The 10,021-nt window shown below is 46.9% G+C and overlaps 1 long non-coding RNA gene across 1 annotated transcript; it reads right to left on the minus strand.

Annotated features, from left to right (window-relative positions):
* Nucleotides 1-719: 719 nt before the first annotated feature.
* Nucleotides 720-8,590, minus strand: LOC143683663 (uncharacterized). Its single transcript, XR_013175576.1, has 5 exons — nt 8,408-8,590; nt 5,562-5,722; nt 4,359-4,573; nt 3,746-3,874; nt 720-1,285 (listed from the first exon to the last, which is right to left on the minus strand). It is a non-coding gene; the product is annotated as an uncharacterized LOC143683663 (long non-coding RNA).
* Nucleotides 8,591-10,021: the final 1,431 nt, after the last annotated feature.

The following is a 10,021-nucleotide window of genomic DNA, read 5'->3' on the forward strand; positions in this document are numbered from 1 at the left end:
GAGCAGGAAAGGACTCAAACGTGAGCTTGCGAGGGGAAAGCACGTGTGGCACCGGGAGGGCAGGAGACCGACCCTGAGCCAGCTTGGAATCAGCAGCGGCACCAGCAACTCCCTCCTGCCCGTCCAGAAATAGTTTCCGGGAACCGCAGAGCTTTCCCGGCCCCAGCTCCTGGGCCAGCGGGGAGATAAAGCTGCCCGCCCGCTTGTCTTGGCTGCCTGTCAGCGGACCCTGCTGCCAGGCCGCTTTGATCTCGGGTTATCAGGCGCCCCCCCTCACCCCCCGACCCCAGGCAGCTCTGCCAGCCCCGCCCGCAGCTCACCTCTGCTGGAAGGGCATGGCTGGGGGGCCTGCAAGCGCACCCGAGCAGACTGCCGGGTTCTCTGACCACCAGGCCTTGGAGCCGGGGCGCTTGCTGCAATAATGAGGATGCTGCTTTTATTCTCAGAGCTGAGAGGAAAAGCGGGCCCATCGGGGGTTAGGGAAACTTTTGAAGTGGAACCCCACAAAAGAGCACCCGCTAAAGGCCTTGGAGCTTCGTGTGTTTGGATCCTCACTGGTTGGGCCTTTACACTCCAGATGATGAGTGGAGGAAAGAAAGAAAACAGGACTGGCACCCAGAAAACACGCTTTCTTGTCTGAAAACTGCTGCAGCTCCCCCGCTGGGGGACCTTGGGCAAGTCCAGTTTATCTCTCTGGAACTCAGTTTCCACCCCCCATCTTGTAAAACCAAAGTGTTTTTGTAACTATGGAAACCGCTCCTCAAATATAATCACGTGTGGAAATCCAACATATAAAGCAGATCAAAGGAAGAGCTGGACTGGTGGAAGGCGAAGTGAAGACCTGGTGTTCCAATTCTCAACTTTGCCTTTGATCTCTGTTTTAGTTAGTTCTCCACACCACCCCTTATCTCCGTGGCTTAAAATAAAGACCATCTTTTGAACTCGCGCAGTTCTGGGGTTTAGCTGTGCAGGTCTTCTGCTCCAGGTGATGTCAAGGTGGGTTGCAGGCAAAGGGATTGGGCTGGGATGACCAGCTTGATGCACTTACCTGCCTGCCAGTTGATGCCGCCTGTCATTCGGGGCTGTTGGGGCCACTGACCAGGGCACCTTCGTGTGACCTCTCCATGTGACATGGACTTCTCCCAGCATGGCAGTTTGGTTCTGAGGGGGCAGCTACCCAAGAGGGAGGAAGGAGAAATTTCCAGTCTTCTGGAAGGCTAGGCGAGGGACAGTCCCAGTGCCTCTTTCTATTGCTTTCTCTTGGCTAAGCAGAAGGCCATCTCTCCTGTTGGGGAGAAGGACAAAGAATTGTTACCTTTTTGGCGAGAGTGAGGAGGAAGTAAAGCATGATTCTCAATGTTTTGACTTTGGCTTCTGGGCAATGATGACTAAATTTTATCAAGTCAATGCATGGCCCAATATTTTACTCATAGGAGAATCAGAGCATTTGTGTCGGTCTTTAATTCATCACAGCCTCTGTGATGGCTCTGTGGGACTCTAGAAAATTTACCAGATAGTTTTCAAATTGCTAATTTTTCAGTATCTCTTTTTCCTCTGGCATACCACACTGCTCTTCTCATTGGTCAGAAGAATAACAGATATAGAAGAAACAAGGATGCTAATTTACTGGGGGATTTGAAAGAAAAACGAAAGCAATGGCCCCAAACACTGTTTTGAGCTTACAAGCTGGTGTGGCAGATAGTATTTTCCAAAAATGGCCACACCAGAGTCTTTCGTGCACCTTGCCACTCTCCCTGGGATTCTTCCACATGAATCCTGTGGCTGTTTTGACCAATAAGGTATGGCAGAAGTCATGTTGAATGAATTCTGAATCTGGGACATAAAAGACCATGTAGCCTCTGCCTTTTAACCTCCTCCTGGGAGTCCTGAGCTGCCCTGTAAGAAGTCTGACTACCTGAGTCTAGCAGGCTGGGAGGGAGTACAGCCTGCACACAGAGGCTCTGTGTGGATATTCTGGCTGGCAGTCTTCATTTCCCATTCCTGCCAGCTCAAACATGTGAGTCAAGAATTCTCCGATGATTCTAGGCCTCAGCCATCAAGACAACTCCAGCTTTTCGTCTTCCCAATTGAGACCCCTGATTTTTGTAGAGCAGAAACAATGCATTCCCATTACCCCGTTTTCTAAATTCCTTACTCCTGGAGTCTGTGAACAACATAAAATGGGTAGTTGTTTTAGGGGACAAATTTTGGGTAATTTGTTACACAGCTCTAGTGACTGCAACAGGTGGCTACACTGAGAGAGCATAGATGCTGGCATCAGACCCATCTGGGTTCAAGCCCAGGTCTCCCACTTAACATCTCAATCAGTTCTATTTATATTTCTGAGCTGAGTTTCCTAGTGAGAAAAATGGGCTTTGATTGAGTGGACATCTGTAAAGTCCCTGACAGAATACCAAGTTCTTGATAAAGGCCCTTTCTCTCCATTTCCCCTTCCCGAATTACTCCGTGCCATAATGCTCCTGAGATTTTGGGAAATAAATCTGAGTTTCTGAATTCTGTGGGAAGCCCTTGGGTCCCAGGAACCAGATCCTTATTTCATGCCTGCTTGGAATAGGGAATGTGTTTCTTTGGCAAGTTCTACGCTTGGAGCCGCTTCCCCTTGCAGACTTTCAAGACAATTTAGTGTGAGCTAACCTTGGTTTCTTGTTACTAAGAGAAACGAAGCTCAGGCAAAGGCCTTGCAGAATGCCCCTGATATCCAACAGCAACGATACACTACTGCATCCTGAAAAGCTGAGTGTAAATAAATCAAAACCATACCCGCTGCCTTTTCCTGTAAGTACACACACATAATTTCATTACAGGCGGAATGAAGTGCTTTGGGCAAAACGTGTTTGGGGCTTGGCTGAACCCAGAATGCTCTTGGAAGATCTGGGTCTGTTGGGCCAGCTGAAAAGGGGGAGGTGTCTGTTTCCCTCTGCCCTGCACCCCGAGGGGATCTGTAGACTTGGGGACTGGCATGAGGGCGCTTGGTTTGAGAAGTTCCCAGAATCAAGGGTGTGTATTTTGAGAGTCAGGAGCAGTTGTGAAGGACTTTCAGATTTTGGATGCCCTTTGAAAAACTGGGCAATAGTGCCACTGGCCCCTCCTCCCCATAAGCTACATTGGCACACACCATCCACATTTAGGCAGTATTGGTGGCCTGAGGTCCCTGAAGCTCAATTTGGGATCTTGTGTACTGAGAGAACTAGAACATTTTTACAACCATTGACGAATAATCTTATGGTGACTAATAATAAAGTCTAATATTTTGTAAGCCCATGATGTGAGGCATTGTCCAAAGTACTCTGCATCTATTATATAATTTTATCATGACAAAAATCTAATGGGGGTAGGTCCTGTTAATAGCCCCATTGTAAAGATGAGGAAATTAAGATGCAAAGAGTCTACAAAATTTACCCTAGACCAGTGATAAAGCCAGGATTCAAACCCACATCTGTGCGAAACACTGAAATTGGCACCTTTCATTATGATGTCAAAGATGTTTTCTTGACAACATGTGGGGTGACTTGACACATGGATTATTGAAATCACCATGATCCCAAAGCTTAATTCATTAACGTTAATTGGGCACGTCCATGGATTAGGTACTGCATTAGACCCTAGGGCTGAGGATAAAGAGGACTTGGTCCCTCTCTTCAAGGAGCTCAAAGTCCAGATGAGGACACAAAGATGTACTAGAGCTAGTAATTTTAGTTGCAAGCAATAGAAACTTAGATTGGACCAACTTAAGTCTTGTTGTGGATTGAATTGATTCCTCATAAAAGGCATGTTGAAGGCTGCGCAGGTGGTTCAGTGGTAGAATGCTTGCCTTCCATGCAGGAGACCCGGGTTCGATTTCTGGACCATGTACCTAAAAAGAAAGAAAGAAAAAAAAAGGTATGTTGAAGTCCTAACCTCTGGTATCTGGAAGAGTGACTATTTGGAAAGAGGGTCTTTGTGGATATAATTAGTTAAGATGAGGTCATACTGGATTAGAGTGGCCCTAGTTCAATATAACTCATGTCCTTATAAGAAGAGGAAAATTTGGACTCGGGTGGGGAGGGGGGAAGGCCATGTGGAGATGCAGGCAGAGATTGGAGTTATGCTGCCACACACTGACGAATGCCAAGGATTGTTGGCAACCAGCAGAAGTTAGAGAGGCACAGAACAGATTCCCCCTTTGAGCTCCCGAGAAGGAACAAAGTCTGTGATTCCTTGATTTTGGCCTTCTGTCCTCCAGAACTATGAGGGAGTAAATTGCTATGGTTTTAAGCCACCCAGTTTGTGGTAATTTGTTACAGCAGCCCTAGGAAGCTCATACAAGTCTTAGACAAGGAATTTAACTGTTTACCTACCTTGGCAGGAGAGTAGGGTATCTTACAGGATGGAAGGAAGAAAGTTAGGAATCAGGGCCTACGACTGAAATCAGGATTCACTGCCACCTGATCTCTATCTCTCTTCTTCTGTCTCTTTTTGCTTCTGCTTGAATTACTGTCTCATTGTCTCACTGTAGATACCACCCATGCAGTGGGAGAAATGTCTCCAGCATCTTTAGCCAGCTTCTTGATCCCTGTGGGAAAAGAGAATATATTCCTCCCAGCCTCGGTAAATGTACCCCAGGGAATGACTCTGATTGGCCCCGTTTTGGTCCTATGACTTTCTTTTCCCAATTACTGTAATGGTATGAAGTTTTCTGGTAGGCAAGGCCAAGGGTATGTGGCCAGCTTATTGGGTAAAAGGGCAGAATAAATGGATTGAAAAAGATTCCTATGCAGACAGAAAAACAAAACAACGATCACAGCCTATTCCAGAAATAGGTGTTAATGTCTTAATCAAGGTTTCTTGGTTATAAGAAACAAAACTCTCCCAGACTGGTTCGAGCAAGATGAGACAGTCATTGGAAGGGATCAGAATGGGGAATTGAAAAGTCAGGATTAGATGTTACTTTCTCTGTCTCCCAAGGGCCATCTGGCATTTCATCTTGGCTTCTCTCTGTACGTCCATTTCATTGACCAGAGCCTCTGTTTCAATTCGTAGAGAAATTATGGATTCTGGGAGAAAGAGTAGCTTGATCCAGCTGGGATCTTGGATCATTCCCATCCTGAAAACTCTGGGCAGGTGAAGTGGGGTCACATAACACTAACATGGAAGTTAGGGAACCCCTTCTACAAGTTGTTGGTGACAAGAGTGTGGACAGGTTAGGATTCCTAAGAGACGTACATAACTTGTGGTCAAAGTAACGATAGAAGTATGTTGAAGATATGAGACACGAAAGGAGAGAGTAACATTTTCTGGAGGGTTGAAAAAACAGTTTTTTCAGGAAACATCCATTGGCTTAGGTTTTGACGGACGAAGAAGTGTTTTTCCAAGGTAGGCAAATTAATCAGGACAGGCTAAGTTATGTTGTGGTAACAAACAAACCTCAAAGCCTCAGCAGCTAAACACAGCAAGGTCAGGTTCTTGCTAACCCTACATGTTGATGACTGAGGTGGGTGGGAACTTTGCTCCTTATGATTACTCCAAGTCTCCATCGGGTTGAAATGCCACCATTTTGTTACCTTGCTATTTTGAAGACTTGGTCTCCTGGGGCGCTGTGACAGGAGGAGACAGAGACTGGAGGGTCTTACAAGGGCTTTTCTTTGCTTCAACCTGGAACTGACACACATCGCGTCTTCCATTGGGTAGAACTTGCTGTACAGCCCCAATCAGCTGCAGGGGCCTGTGAAACGTAGGGGAGCAGGTGGAGTATTTGAGGAACATTACTGCCTCTGCCACAGTCCCTAAACAGTGAGACCTTTGCCAGGTATAGGCAGTGGTTCTCAACCCCCAGGGAACGTTTGACAATGTCTGGAGAGGTTTTTGGCTGTCACAACTGGGCCTTCTACCAACATCTAGTAGGTAAATGTCAGGGTGGAGATGGGGATAGTTCTTGAATACTGTGTGTGCGAAATTTACTTTTTTTTTCAATTAAGGTGAAATCCACGTAACATGCAATCAACCATTTTAAAGTGTGCAGTTCTGTGGTGTAGCGTGCATTCGTGATGTTGTACGGCCATGTCAAGCCGTCACCCCGTGTTCCCCTCCCTGAGCCATCTCACACTCACTAATCTGCTTTCTGTCTCTGTGGATTTGCCTATTCTGGATACTTCATTTAAAGGAATCCTAGGACATGTGACCTTTTGCGTCTGGCCTCTTTTCTTTTAGTGTGGCATTTTCGAGGTTCATCCATGGGTCAGAATGCCATTCTTTTTTATGGTTGAATAGTATTTGGCTGTATGGATAGATCACATTTATTGATCTATTCATGTCTTGATGGTCCCTTGGATTGTTTCCACCTTTCGACGATTGTTGAAAAGCACTGCTGTGAACATTGCGTACAAGTTTCTACGTACACGCGTGTTTTCATTTCCTTTTGGTGCATACGTAGGAGGGGAATTGTTGTATTATATGGTAATTCTGTGTTTAACTTTGTGAGGAACCGCCTGACTGTTCTCCCCAGTGGCCAGCCCATCTCAGCCTCCCACAGTTTTTGGTTTACTTATGCTGTGCTGAGGTGCCTTACTTGGACCAGTCCACTCTGCCCCTGATAACTCTGTGAGGCTCGTTACAATTACTAGCCTTATTTTACAGTTAGGGAAACAAAGGCACAGAGAGGGTAAGCAGCTTGCCAAGGCAACACAGCTAGTAAGAGGTGGAGCCAGGAAAATGCAACCCATGGAGAGGTTTTAAGCAGAGAAACAGAATGATCCAGTTTAATTTCTCCTTTCTCACCTTTGCTTTCCCCCCTGATATTTTGAAACCTTTAATGTCGGGTGAGTGATTGGCAGGGTGAGGTGGGTAGGAATGAGAAAGCACAAAGAAAGATGTTGCCGCTTCTGGAAGAGTTTCACTCTCCCTGACATGCTTGGGAATGGACACACAGGAGGGATGCAGTCCAGGCCCAGGTGCCGGCTGAATGTGCAGAAAACCTGCTTTCTGGCCAAATCGCTGGGCTGTTTGACAAGGCTGGGAAAGGACCCAGGGTCAGCGGAGCAGTCTGATCTGGGCCGGCTCATTCCCACAGCAAGGGGAGTGACGTCACTGACACCCCATTTTCCTCTGCCTGTTTATAGTTTCCTCGTCAGGAGCCCCCGGGGTGTTTGGACCCTCTTCAGCTGTGTGGAAGTGGGGGGTGGATTTTTGGGTGTGGTGGTGGGAAGCAAAGGGAGGCCTGGATTCTTGTATTTCTTTCTGGCTCCTAGGTGTAGGCGAGCAGGGCTGAGGCAGTTGGTTCATTCTTTTAACATTTGTACCTTGTCTGTCTTGGCAGGGTCTCTGCCCTTGGAGTCTGCAGGGTCCAGGGAGTAAAGCAGCATGGGCTGTCCCCAGTGGCGTTGTTCCTTGTTCATCCACAAGCATTTATTTAGCACCTTCTGTGTGCATGCATTGTTTTAAGTACTGAGGAGTTAGCAGTTAACAAGGCAGGCAAGGTCCCTGCCCTTGTTAACTCCTCTTCATGTGAGGGGGATGGACAGTGACTAGAGACACAGAGAGCTATGGGACATGTCAGATGGTGGTAAGACCTCCTGAAAAAAACAGCCAAAGATGATGGACAGTCAAGGAGGACGCTGGTTTGGATGAGTCATAGCCAAGGGCCCCCTGAAGATGTTCACGTCCTTCTCCTGGAATCTGGAAATATGTTAGCTTATGTGGCACAAGGGGCTCTGCAGATTTGATTAAGGACCTTGAGGTTGGGGGATTATCCTAGATAATATATAGCTAGGTGGGTCCAGTATATTTGCAAGGGCTCTCTGAAGAGGGAGGCAGGAGGTCAGAGTCAGAGAAGGAGGTGTGACAGTGGGAGCTAAGGTCAGAAGGATAGATCTGAAGATGCTGTGCTATTGGCTGTGAAGATGGAGGAAGGGACCATGAGCCAAGAAATGCAGGGCAGCCTCTGGAAACTGGAAAAGGCCAGGGAACGGATTCTCCCCTGTAACCTCCAGAAGGAATGCAATACTGCAACACCCCGATTTTAGCTCAGTGAGACCTAAACCTCAGTGAGGTTCAGACTTCTGGTCTCCAGGACTGTAAGATGATAAATAATGTTAAGCTACTGTTTGTGGAAAGTTTTTGCATTGTGAAATAGGAAAATAATACAGATCTGAATGAAGTGAAGGCTTTTGAGATTTGCTGAGGGATAAGCATTCCAGTAGGAGGGAGCAGCAAGTGCAAAGGCCCTGAGGTAGGAAACGAGAAAGCGTGGCAAGTGCTACGATGGAGGTAATATGCAGGGTGCTCTGGGAACTCTCAGGAGGGTACTTGCAATGGAGAGGGAGTTACCAGATAATAACTTCTGGGAGAGGGAATGCTTGGGTTAAGACTTCAAGGTCCTAAATAAGAGCATGGACTCTTGATTCCAACTGACCTGTGTTCAAATCCCGGCTCTGCCAGTTAGAAGTGGAGTGACTTGTAACTCTCCATGTCTCAGTGTCCTGATCTGTTAAAAATAAAAGACAAACGATAGTACCTGGTGACATGGTCGTCCATGCAAAATCTTTAGGTTTTGGTTCCCATTAGGTATAATGACGATGGTGGTGGTGGTGATTTTGATGCTGGAGTTCACCAAGTAGAAATACATGGGCAGTGCATCTCGTGTACAGGGACTGGCCAGGGGAGAGGCCAGGAAAGGTGACAGAGCACAGTCCACTCGATGCCCTCCTTAATCCACGATTCACTCTGCAGCCCTCTCTGCCCTCTCCTCATCTGGTACTGATGGCAGGGTCTGAGCTGCTGTCACCCACCTTCCCTGGGAGAGTGGCCTCTGGCTAGCGGCGTGATTGTTAGACCAGCTCTGGGCTGCCCATTCTGCTAAAAGAAAGAGTGGGGGGGGATTGATTCACCACAACCAAGCCCTGCCAATGGGGAGGGGTGAGGGGGGGAGCGTTCCTGCCAGTGGGAAGGGGCTTAGCGGAACAGTTTCTGTGGTCATAGGGTGGCCGCCTGCCCCGTACCCTGCTCTGCCAACCCTGAGGTGCGTTACAACTGTGGCCCTGCTCACCTGGAGGGCGGTTTGGGTCCTATTAGAGGTCTGATAATCGTACGCAAACATATTTGCCTGAATCTTTCTTTTGACCCTTTCATAGCTTGGGTTTCTCTAGGCAGATACTGTGCTTACATACTTGTTTCCTTTGCAGGGTATGTAAAGGCTCATTTTGAGATGCACCCGTAAGATGGGTACAGGAGTCAGGAGCAGGCCCTGGCCGTTCTGATGGAGCGGGGAGGGCCAAGAGAAAAGGTGAAGCTGCGAATGGATATCCAAGAGGTCGATTGCATTTGGAGCAGGGGTAGCTTAAAGGTGGTTTACCATCTGGCTTACTCAAAGTGTGGTCCCTGGACTAGGAGCATGGGCCAATGCAGAGTTTGCTAGAAAATGCAGAGTCTCAGACCCTGCCCCAGATCTCCTGAAGCAGCTTCTGTCTGCGCTTTAACAAGGTCCTCAGGTGATTCACAGACGCATGTTTAAGTTTGCAGGGCACCAATTTATATTTATTTATCTTTTAAAAAATTTTTATTAGAGAAATTGTGGGTTTACAGAAAAATCATGCAAAAAATACAGGATTCCATCATACCACCCTATTATTAACACTTTACATTGGGGTGGTGCATTTGTTACAATTGGTGAAGCACATTTTTATGATTGTTCTATTAACTATAGAACATGGTTTAACTTAGGGTTCACTGTATAGTGCAGTTTCATGGATTGAAAAACTTTTTTAATCCTATTACCAGATATACAATGTAACATCTCCCCTTTTAACAACATTCAGATTTATATTTCAGTGCTGTTAATTTTGTTCATAAGGTCATGCTACCATCACGACCATCTGTTACCGAAACCTTTCCATCGCTGAGGAGCTCTGATTTAGACCAGTGGATGGCAAACTTTGCTCTCCATTAGAAACCCGTAAGAAGCTTTAAAAAATACTGATGTTCACACCCCATCCCAGAGATTCTGACTACATTGGGCTGAGTGGGGCCT

Source organism: Tamandua tetradactyla, chromosome 5 (genome assembly GCF_023851605.1).
Source record: "Tamandua tetradactyla isolate mTamTet1 chromosome 5, mTamTet1.pri, whole genome shotgun sequence".
Taxonomy (NCBI): Eukaryota; Metazoa; Chordata; class Mammalia; order Pilosa; family Myrmecophagidae; genus Tamandua; species Tamandua tetradactyla.